This window comes from Oncorhynchus tshawytscha, linkage group LG16 (genome assembly GCF_018296145.1).
Source record: "Oncorhynchus tshawytscha isolate Ot180627B linkage group LG16, Otsh_v2.0, whole genome shotgun sequence".
Lineage (NCBI taxonomy): Eukaryota > Metazoa > Chordata > Actinopteri > Salmoniformes > Salmonidae > Oncorhynchus > Oncorhynchus tshawytscha.
The window spans coordinates 6245019-6268293 of record NC_056444.1 but is presented as its reverse complement, the minus strand read 5'-3'; the positions used below and the strand labels follow the sequence as shown (position 1 = coordinate 6268293).

At 43.2% G+C, this 23275-nt stretch overlaps 1 protein-coding gene across 1 annotated transcript in view; it reads left to right on the top strand.

The window, feature by feature from the left end:
- The first annotated feature begins 560 nt into the window (after positions 1-560).
- Positions 561-23275, top strand: part of LOC112221468 (extracellular sulfatase Sulf-1-like) — an 88265-nt gene continuing 65550 nt past the window's right edge. The window contains exon 1 of the mRNA XM_042298709.1: positions 561-900. The gene's annotated coding sequence lies outside the window, so the exon portion shown is untranslated. The remainder of the gene's footprint in view (positions 901-23275) is intronic.

Genomic DNA, 23275 nt, shown 5'->3' with positions numbered 1-23275 from the left:
CTCTCTCTCTATCTGTCCCCTCCCACTCTCCCCTCTCTTTATCTCCTCCCTCTCTCCTCCCGGTCTCTCTCACTGTCTCTGTCCCCTCCCTCTCTCCTGTCTCTCTCTCACTCCCTCATTCCCTTCCCTCTCTCCCCCAGGTCTCTCTCACTCACTCTGTCCCCTCCCTCTCTCCTGTCTCTCTCTCACTCCCTCATTCCCTTCCCTATCTCCCCCAGGTCTCTCTCACTCACTCTGTCCCCTCCCTCTCTCCTGTCTCTCTCTCACTCCCTCATTCCCTTCCCTCTCTCCCCCGGCACTCACTCTGTCCCCTCCCTCTCTCCTGTCTCTCTCTCACTCCCTCATTCCCTTCCCTCTCTCCCCCGGTCTCTCTCACTCACTCTGTCCCCTCCCTCTCTCCTGTCTCTCACTCACTCCCTCATTCCCCTCCCTCTCTCCACCCCCGGTCTCTCTCACTCCCTCTATCCCCTCCCTCTATCTCCCCCCAATCTCCCTCTCAGGTTATGGTGCTTGGGGGTTTTCTCTGCTCCCGTATCTAATGTAGTGTCTCTCTCCTCTCCTCTCCACTCTACTCTGTCCTTATCCCAGCCTCCTGGCACAGCCTCTGTCCAACACCCAGTAGCCAGCCTACAGAGAGCTGTGATTGGTTAAGGGGAGTGGGGACTGGACTAGGGTAGGCTGGGTTAGCAGGCAGGCATGCAGGTCTCTGCTCTACTCTGCTCTACTCTGCCTGTCTCAGCAGATGGTGGAGGTTAGAGATAGTCATCACATCACAGAGAGGTTCTCCTTCTTCCAGAGGAGCTGAGTTGTGTGGTCCACCTCTATCCTCTGTAACCACCAGCAAGACCAGAACTCTACATCGGACTTCCTGGTTCGGCACTGTGCTCTCCTGACTTCCAGGTACTGTCTAACTTTGTCTTTTTCTGTCTCTCTTCCACTCTTTCTTAATGCATCCAGGTTTCTTTCTGCTGCTAGAAGGTGAGAGAAATCTAGTTTTCAGTATAGTCTAGTAGAGAGATTAGAAGGTAGATAATCTAGTTTTCATTATAATCTAGTAGAGAGATTAGAGGTGAGATAATCTAGTTTTCAGTATAGTCTAGTAGAGAGATTAGAAGGTAGATAATCTAGTTTTCATTATAATCTAGTAGAGAGATTAGAGGTGAGATAATCTAGTTTTCAGTATAGTCTAGTAGAGAGATTAGAAGGTAGATAATCTAGTTTTCAGTATAGTTTAGTAGAGAGATTAGAATGTAGATAATCTAGTTTTCAGTATAGTTTAGTAGAGAGATTAGAATGTAGATAATCTAGTTTTCAGTATAGTTTAGTAGAGAGATTAGAATGTAGATAATCTAGTTTTCAGTATAGTTTAGTAGAGAGACTATACACCTCTGTCTCTGTTTGCAGTGATTTATGGAAACATGAGCTGAGAGACAGAGTTGTTTCACATGCGCTCAACTCAGCACAGTACTTCAGTGTGTGTTTGTGAGTGTGTGTGTGTGTGCGTGTGTGTGTGTGTGTGTGCGCGCGTGCGTGCGTGTGTGTGTGTGTGTGTGCGTGCGTGTGCGCGTGTGTGTGTGTGCGTGTGCGTGTGCGTGTGTGTGTGCGTGTGCGTGTGTGCGTACACCACCACTTTAGAGTTTTGCCTCTGAATGACAGGAATTCCCTCAGTCACAACATTTCTCAACGATTAAAACGTTGGAAGTTCGGAGCAACATTCCATTACGGAATATTGATGTGTTCCTTTATCATAAACACTGCATGGCTTCATTCAGGTTCATTCAGGTTCATTCAGGTTCATTCAGGTTCATTATGGAGTTTTTCTCCCTTTATCATAAACACTGCATGGCTTCATTCAGGTTCATTCAGGTTCATTATGGAGTTTTTCTCCCTTTATCCCTAAATACTGCATGGCTTCATTCAGGTTCATTCAGGTTCATTGGGGCGGCAGGACTAGTAACCGAAAGGTTGCAAGTTCGAGGCCCCGAGCTGACAAGGTAAAAATCTGTCGTTCTGCCCCTGAACAAGGCAGTTAACCCACTGTTCCCCGGTAGGCTGTCATTGTAAATAAGAATTTCTTCTTAACTGACTTGCCTAGTTAAATAAAGGATAAATAAAATAGAAATTCAGGTTCATTATGGAGTTTTTGAATTGAAAGTAGAAATATAATAGTTCAGAAATCATGCTGTCTGTCTCTTATCTTCCTGGATTTTGATCGAACCAAAGCAGGGAGTTCAACTGACATTTCCCATATGCCTCCTAGGGAGGTAGTGTATAGATCTGTATATTTCCCATATGCCTCCCAGGGAGGTAGTGTATAGATCTGTAGTGCATAGATCTGTAGTGTATAGATCTGTACATTTCCCATATGCCTCCCAGGGAGGTAGTGTATAGATCTGTACATTTCCCATATGCCTCCCAGGGAGGTAGTGTATAGATCTGTAGTGCATAGATCTGTAGTGTATAGATCTGTAGTGTATAGATCTGTAGTGTATAGATCTGTAGTGCATAGATCTGTACATTTCCCATATGCCTCCCAGGGAGGTAGTGTATAGATCTGTACATTTCCCATATGCCTCCCAGGGACAGAGCGCCCATTATATCGGTGGCCAGCAGATAGGTGAAACAAAGAGCTCTTACCACCTGATTGCAATAGTATCATTCCATCTCACACTGGTACCATACTGCATCGTAGGAGGGTGCTGTCGCTTTCAACTGATTTAAGGGCAAAATAGGATCAATTGATCGTTTGTCCAATGTTGCATTGGTTTGGTTCAAGGAAATAACTCTTGCTGAAATACAGAAGTAATATGAGCCCTGGGCCGTATCAGCTATCTGATAACATACGTGTACTGTATAGATCTGTAGTGTATAGATCTGTAGTGTATAGATCTGTAGTGTATAGATCTGTAGTGTATAGGTCTGTAGTGTATAGGTCTGTAGTGTATAGATCTGTACTGCATATATCTGTAGCGTATAGATCTGTACTGTATAGATCTGTACTGTATAGATCTGTAGTGTCTAGATCTGTAGTGTATAGGTCTGTAGTGTATAGGTCTGTAGTGTATAGATCTGTACTGCATAGATATGTAGTGTTTAGATCTGTACTGTATAGATCTGTAATGTATAGATCTGTAATGTATAGATCTGTAGTGTATAGGTCTGTAGTGTATAGATCTGTACTGCATAGATCTGTACTGCATAGATCTGTACTGTATAGATCTGTACTGTATAGATCTGCACTGTATAGATCTGCAGTGTAGAGATCTATACTGTATAGATCTGCAGTGTATAGATCTGCAGTGTATAGATCTGCAGTGTATAGATCTGTAGTGTATAGATCTGTAGTGTATAGATCTGTTCTGTATAGATATATACTGTATAGATCTGTACTGTATAGATCTGTAGTGTATAGATCTGCAGTGTATAGATATATACTGTATAGATCTGTACTGTATAGATCTGTACTGTATAGATATATACTGTATAGATCTGTACTGTATAGATCTGTAGTGTATAGATGTATTTTCCCAGCCTGAGAGAGAGCGAGAGAGAGAGAGAGAGAGGTTGTCGGCGCCGGTCGGTGCAGCAATGGCAGGCTTTGGTTGAAGCTCAAATGTTAAATTCAAATCTCCCTGCTATCACATCTAAGCCAATAAGTCGATAGAAATGTACTAATCGATTTTGATTGGAGGTACACAACACACTCCCCGCCCATTACCGAGAACCACACACCGGATTGTTAACTGCTGTTAGCATTAAGAGAAAAAACAGAAAAATAATATTGCCCTGATCTAGCTCTATATCTAGGCTTCGGCTAAAATAGAAACTACAGCGTCCATAAAATCACCTTTCGGACTGAATACGTTTGTAAAGGGCAACAGTTATGATTAAATTAATCATTTATTGCTGTCACGTGGTGAATAATAACCAACTGCGCTACTTTTTTTGCAGCATTTTTTGCCAAATCTGACATCTTTTTCAGCCGAATCTCTGATTTCTAACCAAAACTGGGCCCAGATTTTCTGTGGCTCAGCAACTCAACAACATAGCTATCAATCGGACGTTAATCAATAAATGCATTCAGATAATTGTCCGACATGAAAAAAAAAAAATTGGTCTGTTGCGACTAGTGAGCTGTTCCCGGTTTGATAAGCCAATGAATGTGGTTTTGTTTAGATTAGCTAGCTAGCTAATGGTAGTTAATGTAATTTTATACCAGTAGGATGAGAGCTAACTTTGGCTAGGTAGCTAACCAACTAGCGTGGAAAGCTAACTCTATTTTTTTATTTTTATAGAAGGCTGAAGTTATCTGTGTAAACAAACACACAAACACAAATAATCTAGCGAACATCCTTGCCTGTTATAGCCAACTAGCTAGCCAGTAACGTTAGCTAAAGGCCAACAATAGTGTAGCTGTATTGGCAGATCGGGCAGCACAACTCAATGTTGACAAAAAACGTATCCCACATTCTTCAAACAAAGCATAGCTAGCTAGCTAATTAGCAAAGTCAAGTTCATAGTCAACACCAAACTTTGGGAAACTGACCAAGGCCCATAGGGCTCTGGTAGAACGTAGTGCCCTAGATAGGGAATAGGGTGTCATAAGGCTCAGGTCTAAAGTAGTGCACTATATAGGGAATAAGGTGTCATAGAACTCTGGTCTAAAGTAGTGAACTAGATAGGGAATAAGGTGTCATTTGGACCACACTTCTCATATCCTTTATTTAACTGTGATCACAGTCTATCGTAGCCCTCTCCATCAGTCAATGACCAAAAGCACCATGTTCGTCCTCATGGGTGGAATGTTATGGGTGGTTTTAAATGACTAAAATACAATGTTTAAACAAAAATAAAAATTATAAATGTTTCTATGTCAAACAAGTGTGTGATATTTCAGTCATACACTGCTTATAAATAAATAAACGTAAATATGGGTTGTATTTACAGTGGTGTTTGTTCTTCACTGGCTGACCTTTTCTCATGGCAACAGGTCATAAATCTTTCAACAGATCACAAATCTTGCTGCTGTGATGGAACACCCAGTAGACTTCGGAGTTTATCGAAATCGGGTTTGTTTTCAAATTCTTTGTGGGTCTGTGTAATCTGAGGGAAATATGTGTATCTAATATGGTCATACACTGCTCAAAAAAATAAAGGGAACACTTAAACAACACAATGTAACTCCAAGTCAATCACACTTCTGTGAAATCAAACTGTCCACTTAGGAAGCAACACTGATTGACAATAAATGTCACATGCTGTTGTGCAAATGGAATAGACAACAGGTGGAAATTATAGGCAATTAATAAGACACCCCCAATAAAGGAGTGGTTCTGCAGGTGGTGACCACAGACCACTTCTCAGTTCCTATGCTTCCTGGCTGATGTTTTGGTCACTTTTGAATGCTGGCGGTGCTTTCACTCTAGTAGTGGTATTATGAGACGGAGTCTACAACCCACACAAGTGGCTCAGGTAGTGCAGCTCATCCAGGATGGCACATCAATGCGAGCTGTGGCAAGAAGGTTTGCTGTGTCTGTCAGCGTAGTGTCCAGAGCATGGAGGCGCTACCAGGAGACAGGTCAGTACATCAGGAGACGTGGAGGAGGCCGTAGAAGGGCAACAACCCAGCAGCAGGACCGCTACCTCCGCCTTTGTGCAAGGAGGAGCAGGAGGAGCACTGCCAGAGCCCTGCAAAATGACCTCCAGCAGGCCACAAATGTGCATGTGTCTGCTCAAACGGTCAGAAACAGACTCCATGAGGGTGGTATGAGGGCCCGACGTCCACAGGTGGGGGTTGTGCTTACAGCCCAACACCGTGCAGGACGTTTGGCATTTGCCAGAGAACACCAAGATTGGCAAATTCGCCACTGGCGCCCTGTGATCTTCACAGATGAAAGCAGGTTCACACTGAGCACATGTGACAGACGTGACAGTCTGGAGACGCCGTGGAGAACGTTCTGCTGCCTGCAACATCCTCCAGCATGACCGGTTTGACGGTGGGTCAGTCATGGTGTGGGGTGGCACGTGTAATATTGTAATGCAAACTGAATTGTAATATTGGGATGCAAACTCAACATGTAATAGTTGTAAACTATGTGTTGGTTGCACAATCAAGAGCATCCTGGCGGGCTGTATCACCGCCTGGTACGGCAACTGCTCCGCCCTCAACCGTAAGGCTCTCCAGAGGGTAGTGAGGTCTGCACAACGCATCACTGGGGGCAAACTACCTGCCCTCCAGGACACCTACACCACCCGATGTTACAGGAAGGCCATAAAGATCATCAAGGACATCAACCACCCGAGCCACTGCCTGTTCACCCCGCTATCATCCAGAAGGCGAGGTCAGTGCAGGTGCATCAAAGCTGGGACCGAGAGACTGAAAAACAGCTTCTTTCTCAAGGCCATCAGACTGTTAAACAGCCACCACTAACATTGAGTGGCTGCTGCCAACACACTGACACTGACTCAACTCCAGCCACTTTAATAATGGGAATTGATGGGAAATGATGTAAATATATCACTAGCCACTTTAAACAATGCTACCTTATATAATGTTTACATACCCTACATTATTCATCTCATATGCATACGTATATACTGTACTCTATATCATCGACTGCATCCTTATGTAATACATGTATCACTAGCCACTTTAACTATGCCACTTTGTTTACATACTCATCTCATATGTATATACTGTACTCGATACCATCTACTGTATCTTGCCTATGCTGCTCTGTACCATCACTCATTCATATATCCTTATGTACATATTCTTATCCCCTTACACTGTGTATAAGACAGTAGTTTTGGAATTGTTAGTTAGATTACTTGTTGGTTATTACTGCATTGTCGGAACTAGAAGCACAAGCATTTCGCTACACTCGCATTAACATCTGCTAACCATGTGTATGTGACAAATAAAATTTGATTTGATTTGATTTGAACTCTATTTCTGACAGGTACAGGTGTTTTCTTTATTCAAGCCCATAACCAGGTGTGTGAGGTGGATACTTTAGTTTTTGTAGATTTTGTTTAAGATTACCCAGAATCGCTCTGTGTGACCATGATTTAGCCCATTGCAGTAAAAAAAGGTTAATTAAGATTAGTTTCAGAGAGCCATTTTCTTTCTCTGTTGGTTGGCTTGTTGTAGTCAGTGTTGTAGCATTACTACAGAGTGAATATGTGTTGGTTGGCTTGTTGTCGTAGAACTACAGAGTGAATATGTGTTGGTTGGCTTGTTGTCGTAGAACTACAGAGTGAATATGTGTTGGTTGGCTTGTTGTCGTAGAACTACAGAGTGAATATGTGTTGGTTGGCTACAGAGTGAATTGTTAGTAGAACTACAGAGTGAATATGTGTTGGTTGGCTTGTTGTCGTAGAACTACAGAGTGAATATGTGTTGGTTGGCTTGTTGTCGTAGAACTACAGAGTGAATATGTGTTGGTTGGCTTGTTGTAGAACTACAGAGTGAATATGTGTTGGTTGGCTTGTTGTAGAACTACAGAGTGAATATGTGTTGGTTGGCTTGTTGTCGTAGAACTACAGAGTGAATATGTGTTGGTTGGCTTGTAGTAGAACTACAGAGTGAATATGTGTTGGTTGGCTTGTTGTCGTAGAACTACAGAGTGAATATGTGTTGGTTGGCTTGTTGTCGTAGAACTACAGAGTGAATATGTGTTGGTTGGCTTGTTGTCGTAGAACTACAGAGTGAATATGTGTTGGTTGGCTTGTTGTAGTAGAACTACAGAGTGAATATGTGTTGGTGTAGAACTACAGAGTGAATATGTGTTGGTTGGCTTGTTGTCGTAGAACTACAGAGTGAATATGTGTTGGTTGGCTTGTTGTAGTAGAACTACAGAGTGAATATGTGTTGGTTGGCTTGTTGTCGTAGAACTACAGAGTGAATATGTGTTGGTTGGCTTGTTGTCGTAGAACTACAGAGTGAATATGTGTTGGTTGGCTTGTTGTCGTAGAACTACAGAGTGAATACTACAGAGTGAATATGTGTTGGTTGGCTTGTTGTCGTAGAACTACAGAGTGAATATGTGTTGGTTGGCTTGTTGTCGTAGAACTACAGAGTGAATATGTGTTGGTTGGCTTGTTGTGTAGAACTACAGAGTGAATATGTGTTGGTTGGCTTGTAGTAGAACTACAGAGTGAATATGTGTTGGTTGGCTTGTTGTCGTAGAACTACAGAGTGAATATGTGTTGGTTGGCTTGTTGTCGTAGAACTACAGAGTGAATATGTGTTGGTTGGCTTGTTGTCGTAGAACTACAGAGTGAATATGTGTTGGTTGGCTTGAATATTGTGGCGTAGAACTACAGAGTGAATATGTGTTGGTTGGCTTGTTGTCGTAGAACTACAGAGTGAATATGTGTTGGCTTTGGCAGAGTGAATATTGTTGTCGTAGAACTACAGAGTGAATATGTGTTGGTTGGCTTGTTGTCGTAGAACTACAGAGTGAATATGTGTTGGTTGGCTTGTTGTAGTACTACAGAAACTACAGAGTGAATATGTGTTGGTTGGCTTGTTGTCGTAGAACTACAGAGTGAATATGTGTTGGTTGGCTTGTTGTCGTAGAACTACAGAGTGAATATGTGTTGGTTGGCTTGTTGTCGTAGAACTACAGAGTGAATATGTGTTGGTTGGCTTGTTGTCGTAGAACTACAGAGTGAATATGTGTTGGTTGGCTTGTTGTCGTAGAACTACAGAGTGAATATGTGTTGGTTGGCTTGTAGTAGAACTACAGAGTGAATATGTGTTGGCTTGTTTGGCTTGTTGTATGTGTAGAACTACAGAGTGAATATGTGTTGGTTGGCTTGTTGTCGTAGAACTACAGAGTGAATATGTGTTGGTTGGCTTGTTTGTAGCAGAGTGAATATGTGTTGTTGGCTTGTTGTAGAACTACAGAGTGAATATGTTGTTGGTTGGCTTGTTGGTTGGCTTGTTGTAGTAGAACTACAGAGTGAATATGTGTTGGTTGGCTTGTTGTAGTAGAACTACAGAGTGAATATGTGTTGGTTGGCTTGTTGTGTAGAACTACAGAGTGAATATGTGTTGGTTGGCTTGTGTGTAGAACTACAGAGTGAATATGTGTTGGTTGGCTTGTTGTCGTAGAACTACAGAGTGAATATGTGTTGGTTGGCTTGTTGTCGTAGAACTACAGAGTGAATATGTGTTGGTTGGCTTGTTGTCGTAGAACTACAGAGTGAATATGTGATGGTTGGCTTGTTGTAGTAGAACTACAGAGTGAATATGTGTTGGTTGGCTTGTTGTAGTAGAACTACAGAGTGAATATGTGTTGGTTGGCTTGTTGTAGTAGTACTACAGAGTGAATATGTGTTGGTTGGCTTGTTGTAGTAGAACTACAGAGTGAATATGTGTTGGTTGGCTTGTTGTAGAACTACAGAGTGAATATGTGTTGGTTGGCTTGTTGTAGAACTACAGAGTGAATATGTGTTGGTTGGCTTGTTGTAGAACTACAGAGTGAATATTGTTGGTTGGCTTGTTGTCGTAGAACTACAGAGTGAATATGTGTTGGTTGGCTTGTCGTAGAACTACAGAGTGAATATGTGTTGGTTGGCTTGTTGTCGTAGAACTACAGAGTGAATATGTGTTGGTTGGCTTGTTGTCGTAGAACTACAGAGTGAATATGTGTTGGTTGGCTTGTTGTAGTACAGAGTGAACTTGTTGTCGTAGAACTACAGAGTGAATATGTGTTGGTTGGCTTGTTGTCGTAGAACTACAGAGTGAATATGTGTTGGTTGGCTTGTTGTAGTAGAACTACAGAGTGAATATGTGTTGGTTGGCTTGTTGTCGAATAGAACTACAGAGTGAATATGTGTTGGTTGGCTTGTAGTAGAACTACAGAGTGAATATGTGGTTGGCTTGTAGTAGAACTTGTTGTAGTAGAACTACAGAGTGAATATGTGTTGGTTGGCTTGTAGTAGAACTACAGAGTGAATATGTGTTGGTTGGCTTGTTGTCGTAGAACTACAGAGTGAATATGTGTTGGTTGGCTTGTTGTCGTAGAACTACAGAGTGAATATGTGTTGGTTGGCTTGTTGTCGTAGAACTACAGAGTGAATATGTGTTGGTTGGCTTGTTGTCGTAGAACTACAGAGTGAATATGTGTTGGTTGGCTTGTTGTCGTAGAACTACAGAGTGAATATGTGTTGGTTGGCTTGTTGTCGTAGAACTACAGAGTGAATATGTGTTGGTTGGCTTGTTGTAGTAGAACTACAGAGTGAATATGTGTTGGTTGGCTTGTTGTCGTAGAACTACAGAGTGAATATGTGTTGGTTGGCTTGTTGTCGTAGAACTACAGAGTGAATATGTGTTGGTTGGCTTGTTGTAGTAGAACTACAGAGTGAATATGTGTTGGTTGGCAGAGTGAATATTGTTGTCGTAGAACTACAGAGTGAATATGTGTTGGTTGGCTTGTGTGTTGTAGAACTACAGAGTGAATATGTGTTGGTTGGCTTGTAGTAGAACTACAGAGTGAATATGTGTTGGTTGGCTTGTTGTCGTAGAACTACAGAGTGAATATGTGTTGGTTGGCTTGTTGTCGTAGAACTACAGAGTGAATATGTGTTGGTTGGCTTGTTGTCGTAGAACTACAGAGTGAATATGTGTTGGTTGGCTTGTTGTAGTAGAACTACAGAGTGAATATGTGTTGGTTGGCTTGTAGTAGAACTACAGAGTGAATATGTGTTGGTTGGCTTGTTGTCGTAGAACTACAGAGTGAATATGTGTTGGTTGGCTTGTTGTCGTAGAACTACAGAGTGAATATGTGTTGGTTGGCTTGTTGTCGTAGAACTACAGAGTGAATATGTGTTGGTTGGCTTGTAGTAGAACTACAGAGTGAATATGTGTTGGTTGGCTTGTTGTCGTAGAACTACAGAGTGAATATGTGTTGGTTGGCTTGTAGTAGAACTACAGAGTGTATATGTGAATCTAAACAGTCTCCTGTAAAGGTTCCTTGGGTTTTTAAGAGCACAGCTTGGGGGAAACAAGCTCACACACACACACACACACACACACACACACACACACACACACACACACACACAGTCACAGACAAACACACACACAAAGACACACTCTGCAGTCGTCTATTTTGGTTTCAGAGAGTTCACAATAGCACCCGCAGGTCTTTGCACAATCCCTCTCTAGAGTGAGAGAGTAGTAGAGTAGTAGTAGACCTCCAGAGAGGTCATGTCAGGCCAATATCTCACCCACCTGCTCTGTGTGTGTCTTATGCTTTGCTAGTATTTATGGTCACTCTTCACCTCTTCTCTTCTCAACCATGATGAGCGGTTGTGAAGGACTGTGTCCTGCCTTTTCACCTCCCTCATACAACTTACAGTCCTGTGTCACGCCCTGGCCTTAGATAGGCTTTGTATTCTCTATTTTGGTTAGGCCAGGGTGTGACTAGGGTGGGCGTTCTATGTTATTTTTTCTACGTTTTTTTGAATTGCTTTGTTTTTGGCCGGATGTGGTTCTCAATCAGGGACAGCTGTCTATCGTTGTCTCTGATTGAGAACCATACTTAGGTAGCTCTTGCCCACTACTGTCTCTATAGTTTTTTTTATGTTTAGTGTGTTTTTCACCTGACGGAGCTGTTTCGGTTGTGCTCAGTTATATTTAATAAAATCCCATACAGCGCTGCACCTTGGTCCTCACCTTCCTTCCACCAACGGCCGTTCCATCCTGTCCATTCACTGAGCTTATGGCTGATTATATTCACATGGGATCTGTGCTTCGTTGCAGTGAGTGAGAGCGAATGGGAGGGAAAAACAGAGCGAGAGGGAGAAGTCCTTTTCTGTGTCCTTTGTTGAAGTGTTACTGCACGTGGATGCCGCATGGGCATAGAGAGGGAGGAGGGGAGGAAGAGGAGAGAGGGGGAAGAGGAGGAGACAGAGAGGGCAACAAGAATAGAGAGAAGGGAGAGAGAGAGAGGCCTCGTGGGAGCGCTTGGTTTAATGCTCCATTATTATATAGGCTTGCACAAACACAGACACAGCTACATGTTCCCTGGAAGCACACAGTATATGAATCTAAACGTAACACAACACACACACACACACACACACACACACACACACACACACACACACACACACACGTCTGACAGCAAACACACACACACAGCTTTGATGCACATTATCACAAACACACACACACACACACACACACACACACACACACACACACACACACACACCACACACACACACACACACACACATCTAACACAAACACACACACACACAACACAAACACACACACACACAAACACACACACACAGACAACACAAACACAAACACACACAACACAAACACAAACACACACACACACACACACACACACAAACACACTACACACACAACACACAAACACAAACACACACACACACACACACACACACAGTTTCACACACACACACACACACACACACACACACACACACACACACATAGACACTTTTGAGCATGGGCATGCACACGAGTGGGGCACACGGGTGGCCCTCTTGAGCAGAAACAGCCAAATGGTTGCCCCCCCCCAGAGGGCTGCAGTGTCCTGCGTTTTGTCATCCCTGTTGTCCCCTACACCCTGCCTGTATCACTTACCATTAAGCTGTCAGAATGCACATCTATCCACTGTCATGACAATACATAATTTATTGAATCGAATATTGAAATGTGAGAGAGAGAGAGAGAGAGAGAGGGATGGCTGAGTCTGTGTTCGTCACCCCAGTACCCTCTATTGACGCCCCCTCCCTCCCTCCCCCTCCCCCCTATGTCTCTAATATATTATGACAGACCAGCTAGATCTACTGTCTCTATTATAATATGACAGACCAGCTAGATCTGCTGTCTCTAATATATTATGACAGACCAGCTAGATCTACTGTCTCTATTATATTATGACAGACCAGCTAGATCTGCTGTCTCTAATATATTATGACAGACCAGCTAGATCTGTGTCTCTAATATATTATGACAGACCAGCTAGATCTGTGTCTCTAATATTATGACAGACCAGCTAGATCTACTGTCTCTATTATAATATGACAGACCAGCTAGATCTGCTGTCTCTATTATATTATGACAGACCAGCTAGATCTACTGTCTCTATTATATTATGACAGACCAGCTAGATATACTGTCTCTATAGTATTATGATAGACCAGCTAGATCTACTGTCTCTATTATATTGACAGACCAGCACATACTGTCCATTATATTATCACAGACCAAGACTACTGTCTCTATTATAATATGACAGACCAGCTAGATATACTGTCGCTGAGATATTATGACAGACCAGCTAGATCTACTGTCTCTATTATAGTATGACAGACCAGCTAGATCTACTGTCTCTAATATAATATGACAGACCAGCTAGATCTGCTGTCTCTAATATATTATGACAGACCAGCTATCTACTGTCTCTAATATATTATGACAGACCAGCTAGATCTGCTGTCTCTAATATATTATGACAGACCAGCTAGATCTACTGTCTCCCCTCCCCCTAAGTCTCTATTATATATGACAGACCAGCTAGATCTACTGTCTCTAATATATTATGACAGACCAGCTAGATCTACTGTCTCTAATATATTATGACAGACCAGCTAGATCTACTGTCTCTATTATATTATGACAGACCAGCTAGATCTGCTGTCTCTAATATATTATGACAGACCAGCTAGATCTGCTGTCTCTAATATATTATGACAGACCAGCTAGATCTACTGTCTCTATTATAATATGACAGACCAGCTAGATCTGCTGTCTCTATTATATTATGACAGACCAGCTAGATCTACTGTCTCTATTATATTATGACAGACCAGCTAGATATACTGTCTCTATAGTATTATGATAGACCAGCTAGATCTACTGTCTCTATTATATTGACAGACCAGCTAGACCTACTGTCTCAATTATATTATGACAGACCAGCTAGATCTACTGTCTCTATTATATTATGACAGACCAGCTAGATATACTGTCTCTATAGTATTATGATAGACCAGCTAGATCTACTGTCTCTATTATATTGACAGACCAGCTAGACCTACTGTCTCAATTATATTATGACAGACCAGCTAGATCTACTGTCTCTATTATAATATGACAGACCAGCTAGATATACTGTCGCTAAGATATTATGACAGACCAGCTAGATCTACTGTCTCTATTATATTGACAGACCAGCTAGATCTACTGTCTCTATTATAGTATGACAGACCAGCTAGATCTACTGTCTCTATTATAATATGACAGACCAGCTAGATCTACTGTCTCTATTATAGTATGACAGACCAGCTAGATCTACTGTCTCTATTATAGTATGACAGACCAGCTAGATCTACTGTCTCTATTATAATATGACAGACCAGGACATAATCTGGACATAGATCTACCGTATCTATTATAATATTATAGACTGCTCTTGACCAGAGCCCTATAGTGGACTAAATAGGGAATAAAGTCCCATGTTGGCATGCATACCCAATTTGGTTCCTTTCTTATACCTGCATCCATGAATAACCAGCTTCAAGGAGAATGCCTGACTATTTTCACTGACTACACCGGTGAATGATGCACTCACAAAATGAATGGGTCAACACCAGGGCTGATCCTTAGTTCCTTATAGCTTCATTATCTTTCTTATCTTTCTTCTCTCTCTCTCCCTCTTCCTCTCTCACTCTCTCCTCTCTCTCTCTCTCTCTCTTTCTCCCTCTCTCTCTCTTTCTCCCTCTCTCTCTCTCTCTCTCTCTCTCTCTCTCTGTCTCTCTCTCTCTCTCTCTCTGTCTCTCTGTCTCTCTCTCTCCCTCTCTCTCTCTCGCTCTCTCTCTCACACTCTCTATCTCTCTCTCCCTGCCTCGCTCTCTCTCTCTCATTCTATCTCATCTCACACTCTCTCTCTCTCTCTCATTCTCTCTCATCTCTCACTCTCTCTCTCTCTCTCTTTCTCTCTCATTCTCTCTCTCTCATTCTCTCTCTCTGTCTCCCTCTCTCTCTCCCTCTCTCTCTCTCACTGCCTCTCTCTCTCTCTCTCTCCCCCTCTCTCTCTCTCTCTCTCTCTCTCTCCCTCTCTCTCTCTCACTGCCTCTCTCTCTCTCTCTCACTCTCTCTCTCCCTGCCTCTCTCTCTCTCTCTCTCGCTCTCTCTCTCTCTCCCTGCCTCTCTCTCTCTCTCTCCCTGCCTCTCTCATCTCTCACTCTCTCTCTCCATGCCTCTCTCTCTCTCTCTATCTCATCTCTATCTCTCTCCCTCTCTCTCTCTCTCTCTTTCCCACTCTCTCTCTCTCTCTCTCTCTCTCTCTCTCTCAGTCCCTCCCTCTCTCCCTCTCTCTCTCTCTTTCCCACTCACTCTCTCTCTCTCTCTCTCTCTCTCTCCCTCTCTTGCTATCTCTCACTCTCTCTCTCTCTCTCTCTCTCATTCTCTCGCTCTCTCTCTCAATATATAATATTTAATGACAGAAGAGAAACTACAGTACATGTACAGTGGCATGTACGTGAACCCCAAGGTGAACCATGCCTCGAAGAGAAGAGATCTCAGAAGACCTGAGATTAAGAAATGTTGACTTGCATAAAGCTGGAAAGGGTTACAAAAGTATCTCTAAAAATCCTTGATGTTCATCAGTCCACGGTAAGACAAATTGTCTATAAATGGAGAAAGTTCAGCACTGTTGCTACTCTCCCTAGGAGTGGCCGTCCTGCAAAGATGACTGCAAGACCACAGCGCAGAATACTTGTGTTTGGACACCAGAAATAAAATAAAATCATGTCATACCTTTTAGTAGTTAATAAATCCAGTGTGAAATGTGATTACTTTAGTATCCTTAACTAGCATTGAAAAAGGGAATCCATAATTCTCCAATTAACCAGTTCCCATGCTTTTAAAATAATCGTTCTGTTCCAGAACAGTATATAGATCACTTTCGTTCACGGTTCTGATTCTGTTCCTTGAAAAATGTCCGTTATTTTCTGGTTTTCTCCTCCCTCAACCGGTTCCAACCCCTGTCTCTAATGCAGGTTTATTAGTGAAGGGATAGTGGGTGAAATAATAAGAAATTACAGTCATTAAAGGAAAGATTGTCATGGTGTTGAGGTGTGTTAAATGTCTCCTAGCCTGTGTCCCAATTGGCTCCTTAAATGGCACACTATTCCCAAAGGGCTCTGCTAACAAGTAGTGCACTGTATAGGGAATAGGGTGCCATTTGGGACGAGGACCCAGTGTTGATGGCCATTAATCTGAAAATTGCACATTTTTGCCTCCATCTGGCAGCTGTGTGTCAGTCGGGACTGACTGAGGACTCCATAGTGCCCTTTTTGTCTTGGTCGACTTTGAACCCCCGGCCCCCCGGGCCATTTTCTTCTCCGGACCGGCTGGTCCGTCCCCTATACTGTTCCCCCTGCAGCCAGCTGAGCCCCTGATTGAGTACAGTAAAGGAGTGTTATTAGTGGGGCCTCAGAAACAATGAGGAAGTCTGACTGGTTAACTCTGGTATAGAAGACCTCTTGTTATCCACAGATCTATAGAAGACTGTTTGTGCGGGGAAGATAATGGGTTTTGCCCCTGTTACTAAGTCGAGGGTCTTTGGTCTTCTGTTGGTATTTGGTCGATTGGAGACCCTTACGTCTGTCACTCCTCTGAAAGATGCAGAGCATTTCTTATGCCTGTTAGCAGCAAATTAAATGACAGTGTTCTCAGGTTTTGAATACATCCTGGAGGTTGTCATTATACGTGTCCCAAATGGCAACCTATTCCCTTTACAGTGCACTACTATGACCATGACCGATAGGGTATTAGTGCACTACAAAGGCAGTAGGGTGTCATTGGGGACTCTGATAATTATCTATGAGGTAACCTTCCATTGTTACTGAATCTACCTCAAGGCTAAGTGGTGGTGAGGTGACGTGTTCATACTGCAATGTAAAACTCTGTATTAACAGAAAAGGCTTTTAGTGTAAAAAAAAAAAATGGTGTTTGATGTCTGTTAATTGAAGTTGATTAAATTGTTTGGATGCTCCTTTAATCAAAAAAGTCCAGAGTAAATATTAATAATATAAATTTTTGACACTCAGTCTGGTAATATTGTATACTCCTTTGAGAAAAAAAAAATATATATATATATTTTATTTTATTTTTAAAATTTATTTAAATTTAAAATTTACAAACAACTCAGATATTTCAGTTTTTACCCATTTCTTCTGCTACATCTCTCTCTCAATATTTATAACTATATATATATATATATATATATATATATATATATATATATATATATATATAGTGTACAGATATATATAGTATATATGTACTGAGTCAAATCAAATCAAATTTTATTTGTCACATACACATGGTTAGCAGATGTTAATGCGAGTGTAGCGAAATGCTTGTGCTTCTAGTTCCGACAATGCAGTAATAACCAACAAGTAATCTAACTAACAATTCCAAAACTACTGTCTTATACACAGTGTAAGGGGATAAAGAATATGTACATAAGGATATATGAATGAGTGATGGTGCAGAGCAGCATAGGCAAGATACAGTAGATGATATCGAGTACAGTATATACATATGAGTATGTAAACAAAGTGGCATAGTTCAAGTGGCTAGTGATACATGTATTACATAAGGATGCAGTCGATGATATAGAGGACAGTATATACGTATGCATATGAGATGAATAATGTAGGGTAAGTAACATTATATAAGGTAGCATTGTTTAAAGTGGCTAGTGATATATTTACATCATTTCCCATCAATTTTTCATTATTAAATTGGCTGGAGTTGAGTCAGTGTGTTGGCAGTAGCCACTCAATGTTAGTGGTGGCTGTTTAACAGTCTGATGGCCTTGAGATAGAAGCTGTTTTTCAGTCTCTCGGTCCCAGCTTTGATGCACCTGCACTGACCTCGCCTTCTGGATGATAGCGGGGTGAACAGGCAGTGGCTCGGGTGGTTGATGTCCTTGATGATCTTTATGGCCTTTCTGTAACATCGGGTGGTGTAGGTGTCCTGGAGGGCAGGTAGTTTGCCCCCGGTGATGCGTTGTGCAGACCTCACTACCCTCTGGAGAGCCTTACGGTTGTGGGCGGAGCAGTTGCCGTACCGGGCGGTGATACAGCCCGCCAGGATGCTCTCGATTGTGCATCTGTAGAAGTTTGTGAGTGCTTTTGGTGACAAGCCAAATTTCTTCAGCCTCCTGAGGTTGAAGAGGCGCTGCTGCGCCTTCTTCATGATGCTGTCTGTGTGAGTGGACCAATTCAGTTTGTCTGTGATGTGTATGCCGAGGAACTTAAAACTTGCTACCCTCTCCACTACTGTTCCATCGATGTGGATAGGGGGGTGTTCCCTCTGCTGTTTCCTGAAGTCCACAATCATCTCCTTAGTTTTGTTGACGTTGAGTGTGAGGTTATTTTCCTGACACCACACTCCGAGGGCCCTCACCTCCTCCCTGTAGGCCGTCTCGTCGTTGTTGGTAATCAAGCCTACCACTGTTGTGTCGTCCGCAAACTTGATGATTGAGTTGGAGGCGTGCGTGGCCACGCAGTCGTGGGTGAACAGGGAGTACAGGAGAGGGCTCAGAATGCACCCTTGTGGGGCCCCAGTGTTGAGGATCAGCGGGGTGGAGATGTTGTTGCCCGTCAGGAAGTCCAGTACCCAGTTGCACAGGGCGGGTCGAGACCCAGGGTCTCGAGCTTGATGACGAACTTGGAGGGTACTATGGTGTTGAATGCCGAGCTGTAGTCGATGAACAGCATTCTCACATAGGTATTCCTCTTGTCCAGATGGGTTAGGGCAGTGTGCAGTGTGGTTGAGATTGCATCGTCTGTGGACCTATTTCGGCAGTAAGCAAATTAGAGTGGGTCTAGGGTGTCAGGTAGGGTGGAGGTGATATGGTCCTTGACTAGTTTCTCAAAGCACTTCATGATGACGGAAGTGAGTGCTACGGAGGGGGTGGTTTAGCTCAGTTACCTTAGCTTCCCGACTACCGCCCCGTAGCACTCACTTCCGTCATCATGAAGTGCTTTGAGAGACTAGTCAAGGAGTCTGTACATAGTCAAAGATTTCCTTAATTTTGGGTCAGTCACAGTGGTCAGGTGTTCTGCTACTGTGTACTCTCTGTTTAGGGCCAAATAGCATTCTAGTTTGATAAAAAAATATATATATTTCTAATATGTCAAGTAATTATCTTTTTGTTTTCTCATGATTTGGTTGGGTCTAATTGTGTTGCTGTCCTGGGGCTCTGTGGGGTGTGTTTGTGTTTGTGAACAGAGCCCCAGGACCAGCTTGCTTAGAGGACACTTCTCCAGGTTCATCTCTCTGTAGGTGATGGCTTTGTTATGGAAGGTTTGGGAATCGTTTCCTTTTAGGTGGTTGTAGAATTTAACGGCTCTTTTCTGGATTTTTTTCTGCTCTGCATTCATTATTTGGTGTTCTACGTTCTACACTGAGTATATTTTTGCAGAATTCTGCATGCAGTCTCAATTTGGTGTTGGTCCTATTTTATGAATTCTTGGTTGGTGAGCGGACCCCAGACCTCACAACCATAAATGGCAATGGGCTCTATGACTGATTCAAGTATTTTTAGCCAGATCCTAATCCTAATTGGTATGTTGAATTTTATGTTCCTTTTGATGGCGTAGAAGGCCCTTCTTGCCTTGTCTCTCAGATCGTTCACAGCTTTGTGGAAGTTACCTGTGGCGCTGATGTTTAGGCCAAGGTTTGTATAGTGTTTTGTGTGCTGTAGGGCAACGGTGTCTAGATGGAATTTGTATTTGTGGTCCTGGCAACTGGACCTTTTTTGGAACACCATTATTTTTGTCTTACTGGAATTTACTGTCAGGGCCCGGGTCTGGCGGAATCTGTGCAGAAGAGCTAGGTGCTGCTGTAGGCCCTCCTTGGTTGGTGACAGAAGCACCGGATCATCAGTAGACATTTGACTTCAGATTCTAGTAGGGTGAGGCCGGGTGCTACAGACTGTTCTAGTGCCCGCGCCAATTCGTTGATATACAGTATATACAGTATATCACAAAAGTGAGTACACCCCTCACATTTTTATAAATATTTGAGTATAAAAAAAACAACTCAACACACAGCCTTTAATGTCTAAACTGCTGGCAACAAAAGTGAGTACACCCCTCACATTTTTATAAATATTTGAGTATAAAAAAAATAACTCAACACACAGCCTTTAATGTCTAACTGCTGGCAACAAAAGTGAGTACACCCCTAAGTGAAAATGGCTAATTGGGCGCAACACTTAGGGGTGTACTCACTTTTGTTGCCAGCAGTTTAGACATGAATGGCTGTGTGTTGAGTTATTTTGAGGGGACAGCAAAATTACACTGTTATACAAGCTGTACACTCACTACTTTACATTGTAGCAATGTGTCATTTCTTCAGTGTTGTCACATGAACAGGAATACTCAAATATTTACAAAAATGTGAGGGGTGTACTCACTTTTGTGATATACTGTATATGTTGAAGAGGGTGGGGCTTAAGCTGCATCCCTGTCTCACCCCAAGGCCCCATTGAAAGAAATGTGTGTGTTTTCTGCCAATTTTAACCAACACACACTTGTTGTTTGTATACATTGATTTTATAATGTTTTCCCCCCAACACCACTCTCCATCAATTTGTATAGCAGACCCTCATGCCAAATTGAGTTGAAAGCTTTAATAAATTTAATTTTTAATAAAAAAAACATGAGAAGATTTTGCCTTTCTTTTGGTTTGTTTGTTTGTCAATTAGGTTGGGTGAATATGGGTGAATATGTGGTTTGTCGTACGGTGATTTGATAAAAAGCCAATTTGACATTTGCTCAGTACATTGTTTTCGCTGTGGAAATGTACAAGTCTGCTGTTAATGATAATGCAGAGGATTTTCCCAAGATTGCTGTTGATGCATATTCCACGGTAGTTAATGGGGTAAAATCTGTCTCCACTTTTGTGGTTTGTGGTGATCAGTCCTACGTATGTTCCAAATATTGGGGAAGATTCCAGAGCTGAGGATGGTGTTAAAGAGTTTAAGGTCTGTATATTTTATCATTTCATTTAGGATACCATCAATCCCAGTTGGCGGGTTTGTATTTTAGTTTATTTTAGTTTGTAATTCATATAAGGTAAATGGAGAATCCAGTGGGTCTTTAATAGTTCATTCTAAGATTCCTGACATGTAATCCTAGTAAAAATTCCCTGTCTTAGGTCAGTTAGGATCACCACTTTATTTTTAAAATGTGAAATGTCAAAATAATAGTAGAGCGAATGATTTATTTCAGCTTTTATTGCTTTCATCACATCCCAGTGGGTCAGAAGTTTACATATACTCAATTAGTATTTGGTAGCATTGCCTTTAAATTGTTTAACTTGGGTCAAACGTTTTGGGTAGCCTTCCACAAGCTTCCCACAATAAGTTGGGTGAATTTTGACCCATTTCCCTTGACAGAGCTGGTGTAACTGAGTCAGGTTAGTAGGCCTCCTTGCTCACACACGCATTTTCAGCTTCACACACACATTTTCTATGGGATTGAGGTCAGGGCTTTGTGATGGCCACTCCAATACCTTGACTTTGTTGTCTGTAAGCCATTTTGCCACAACTTTGGAAGTATGCTTGGGGTCATTGTCCATTTGGAAGACCCATTTGCGACCAAGCTTTAACTTCCTGACTGATGTCTTGAGATGTTGCTTCAATATATCCACATAATTGTCCTGCCTCATGATGCCATCTATTTTGTGAAGTGCACCAGTCCCTCCTGCAGCAAAGTGTCCCATAGTGTCTAGTGTTGATTTTGTTGTGGTTTAGGCCCCAGAGTGAGCAAAGCATGTTGAGCATCTGATACATACCTCTTAGGTCGTAGGATGGGGCCTGCTCTGCCCACGGCCTGGGCATATGTCCTGCTGTCATGTTGAGGTCCTTGCCGCAGGGGTGGGGGATTTGGCATGGGCAGAAGGGGCATAGGTCTGATCTGGGGGGACTATATAGAGTGTGGCTTGTTTGGGGTGGTCTCAGCAGGTTGGGTTGTGGCTGGTGAAGCTGTGGTCTGGGTGTAGGTCTTCTTTGCGAGGGTTCTCTCTGTGCAGGTCCTTCGGGAGGGGGTCTTGCAGGTCTGGGAGGGTGTCTTGCTGGTCTGGGAGGGTGTCTTGCTGGTCTGGGAGGGGGTCTTGCAGGTCTGGGAGGGCGTCTTGCTGGTCTGAGTGGGTGTCTTGCTGGTCTGGGAGGGGGTCTTGCAGGTCTGGGAGGGGGTCTTGCAGGTCTGGGAGGGTGTCTTGCTGGTCTGGGCGGGGGGTCCAATGCTCTGTTGCTCCTGTATGAGGTGCTGGGGCTGTAGTTGTAGTCCGGGTCTGGGGTGGGCTGTTGGGTTGTGGTGTTGTGGTTGTAGTCCGGGTCTGAGGTGGGCTGTTAGGTTGTGGTGTTGTGGTTGTAGTCCGGGTCTGAGGTGGGCTGTTAGGTTGTGGTGTTGTGGTTGTAGTCCGGGTCTGAGGTGGGCTGTTAGGTTGTGGTGTTGTGGTTGTAGTCCGGGTCTGGGGTGGGCTGTTAGGTTGTGGTGTTGTGGTTGTAGTCCGGGTCTGAGGTGGGCTGTTAGGTTGTGGTGTTGTGGTTGTAGTCCGGGTCTGAGGTGGGCTGTTAGGTTGTGGTGTTGTGGTTGTAGTCCGGGTCTGGGGTGGGCTGTTAGGTTGTGGTGTTGTGGTTGTAGTCCGGGTCTGAGGTGGGCTGTTCTGCTGGCTTCTCTGGGGGAGTGTCCTGTTCTCTGTTACATCTCACCTCCTCCTTCACTGCTGTTAGCTGTGCCTGTGTTCCCCTGTTAGCTGGGCTGTGTGTTCCCCTGTTAGCTGGGCTGTGTGTTCCTCTGTTAGCTGGGCTGTGTCTCCTTCTGTTAGCTGGGCTGTGTGTTCCTCTGTTAGCTGGGCTGTGTCTCCTTCTGTTAGCTGGGCTGTGTTTTCCTCTGTTAGCTGGGCTGTGTCTCCTTCTGTTAGCTGGGCTGTGTGTTCCCCTGTTAGCTGTGCCTGTGTTCCCCTGTTAGCTGTGCCTGTGTTCCTCTGTTAGCTGGGCTGTGTGTTCCCCTGTTAGCTGGGCTGTGTGTTCCCCTGTTAGCTGGGCTGTGTGTTCCTCTGTTAGCTGGGCTGTGTGTTCCTCTGTTAGCTGGGCTGTGTGTTCCCCTGTTAGCTGGGCTGTGTGTTCCTCTGTTAGCTGGGCTGTGTGTTCCTCTGTTAGCTGGGCTGTGTGTTCCCCTGTTAGCTGTG